Source organism: Pseudophryne corroboree, chromosome 8 (assembly GCF_028390025.1).
Source record: "Pseudophryne corroboree isolate aPseCor3 chromosome 8, aPseCor3.hap2, whole genome shotgun sequence".
NCBI lineage: Eukaryota > Metazoa > Chordata > Amphibia > Anura > Myobatrachidae > Pseudophryne > Pseudophryne corroboree.
This window is the reverse complement of record NC_086451.1, coordinates 51,482,050-51,485,426: the sequence shown is the minus strand read 5'-3', so window position 1 is coordinate 51,485,426 and position 3,377 is coordinate 51,482,050.

The window sequence follows — 3,377 nt, the reverse complement described above, 5'->3', positions numbered from 1 at the left end:
TATATATATATATTGATTTCATCTCATTATCATCCAGTCTATATTAGCAGCAGACACAGTACGATAGTCCACGGCTGTAGCTACCTCTGTGTCGGCAGTCGCTCGTCCATCCATAATTGTATACCACCTACCCGTGGTTTTTTTTTCTTTCTTCTTTATACATACTACTATAGTAGCTTACTGTAGCAGTCTGCGGTGCTGCTGAGCTGACAGTGTCCAGCAGGTCCGTCATCAGTCATTACATAATAAATATATCTACCTGTCCGGCTGCAGTACTAGTGTGATATTATATATATATATTGATTTCATCTCATTATCATCCAGTCTATATTAGCAGCAGACACAGTACGGTAGTCCATGGCTGTAGCTACCTCTGTGTCGGCAGTCGCTCGTCCATCCATAATTGTATACCACCTACCCGTGGTTTTTTTTTCTTTCTTCTTTATACATACTACTATAGTAGCTTACTGTAGCAGTCTGCGGTGCTGCTGAGCTGACAGTGTCCAGCAGGTCCGTCATCAGTCATTACATTACATAATAAATATATCTACCTGTCCGGCTGCAGTACTAGTGTGATATTATATATATATATATATATATATATTGATTTCATCTCATTATCATCCAGTCTATATTAGCAGCAGACACAGTACGGTAGTCCACGGCTGTAGCTACCTCTGTGTCGGCAGTCGCTCGTCCATCCATAATTGTATACCACCTACCCGTGGTTTTTTTTTTCTTTCTTCTTTATACATACTACTATAGTAGCTTACTGTAGCAGTCTGCGGTGCTGCTGAGCTGACAGTGTCCAGCAGGTCCGTCATCAGTCATTACATAATAAATATATCTACCTGTCCGGCTGCAGTACTAGTGTGATATTATATATATATATATATTGATTTCATCTCATTATCATCCAGTCTATATTAGCAGCAGACACAGTACGGTAGTCCACGGCTGTAGCTACCTCTGTGTCGGCAGTCGCTCGTCCATCCATAATTGTATACCACCTACCCGTGGTTTTTTTTCTTCTTTCTTCTTTATACATACTACTATAGTAGCTTACTGTAGCAGTCTGCGGTGCTGCTGAGCTGACAGTGTCCAGCAGGTCCGTCATCAGTCATTACATAATAAATATATCTACCTGTCCGGCTGCAGTACTAGTGTGATATTATATATATATATATATATTGATTTCATCTCATTATCATCCAGTCTATATTAGCAGCAGACACAGTACGGCAGTCCACGGCTGTAGCTACCTCTGTGTCGGCAGTCGCTCGTCCATCCATAATTGTATACCACCTACCCGTGGTTTTTTTTTTCTTTCTTCTTTATACATACTACTATAGTAGCTTACTGTAGCAGTCTGCGGTGCTGCTGAGCTGACAGTGTCCAGCAGGTCCGTCATCAGTCATTACATAATAAATATATCTACCTGTCCGGCTGCAGTACTAGTGTGATATTATATATATATATATATTGATTTCATCTCATTATCATCCAGTCTATATTAGCAGCAGACACAGTACGGTAGTCCACGGCTGTAGCTACCTCTGTGTCGGCAGTCGCTCGTCCATCCATAATTGTATACCACCTACCCGTGGTTTTTTCTTTTCTTTCTTCTTTATACATACTACTATAGTAGCTTACTGTAGCAGTCTGCGGTGCTGCTGAGCTGACAGTGTCCAGCAGGTCCGTCATCAGTCATTACATAATAAATATATCTACCTGTCCGGCTGCAGTACTAGTGTGATATTATATATATATATATTGATTTCATCTCATTATCATCCAGTCTATATTAGCAGCAGACACAGTACGGTAGTCCACGGCTGTAGCTACCTCTGTGTCGGCAGTCGCTCGTCCATCCATAATTGTATACCACCTACCCGTGGTTTTTTTTTTCTTTCTTCTTTATACATACTACTATAGTAGCTTACTGTAGCAGTCTGCGGTGCTGCTGAGCTGACAGTGTCCAGCAGGTCCGTCATCAGTCATTACATAATAAATATATCTACCTGTCCGGCTGCAGTACTAGTGTGATATTATATATATATATATTGATTTCATCTCATTATCATCCAGTCTATATTAGCAGCAGACACAGTACGATAGTCCACGGCTGTAGCTACCTCTGTGTTGGCAGTCGCTCGTCCATCCATAATTGTATACCACCTACCCGTGTTTTTTTTTTCTTTCTTCTTTATACATACTACTATAGTAGCTTACTGTAGCAGTCTGCGGTGCTGCTGAGCTGACAGTGTCCAGCAGGTCCGTCATCAGTCATTACATAATAAATATATCTACCTGTCCGGCTGCAGTACTAGTGTGATATTATATATATATATATATATATATTGATTTCATCTCATTATCATCCAGTCTATATTAGCAGCAGACACAGTACGGCAGTCCACGGCTGTAGCTACCTCTGTGTCGGCAGTCGCTCGTCCATCCATAATTGTATACCACCTACCCGTGTTTTTTTTTTCTTTCTTCTTTATACATACTACTATAGTAGCTTACTGTAGCAGTCTGCGGTGCTGCTGAGCTGACAGTGTCCAGCAGGTCCGTCATCAGTCATTACATAATAAATATATCTACCTGTCCGGCTGCAGTACTAGTGTGATATTATATATATATATATATATTGATTTCATCTCATTATCATCCAGTCTATATTAGCAGCAGACACAGTACGGTAGTCCACGGCTGTAGCTACCTCTGTGTCGGCAGTCGCTCGTCCATCCATAATTGTATACCACCTACCCGTGGTTTTTTCTTTTCTTTCTTCTTTATACATACTACTATAGTAGCTTACTGTAGCAGTCTGCGGTGCTGCTGAGCTGACAGTGTCCAGCAGGTCCGTCATCAGTCATTACATAATAAATATATCTACCTGTCCGGCTGCAGTACTAGTGTGATATTATATATATATATATTGATTTCATCTCATTATCATCCAGTCTATATTAGCAGCAGACACAGTATGGTAGTCCACGGCTGTAGCTACCTCTGTGTCGGCAGTCGCTCGTCCATCCATAATTGTATACCACCTACCCGTGGTTTTTTTTTCTTTCTTCTTTATACATACTACTATAGTAGCTTACTGTAGCAGTCTGCGGTGCTGCTGAGCTGACAGTGTCCAGCAGGTCCGTCATCAGTCATTACATAATAAATATATCTACCTGTCCGGCTGCAGTACTAGTGTGATATTATATATATATATATATTGATTTCATCTCATTATCATCCAGTCTATATTAGCAGTAGACACAGTACGGTAGTCCACGGCTGTAGCTACCTCTGTGTCGGCAGTCGCTCGTCCATCCATAATTGTATACCACCTACCCGTGGTTTTTTTTTCTTTCTTC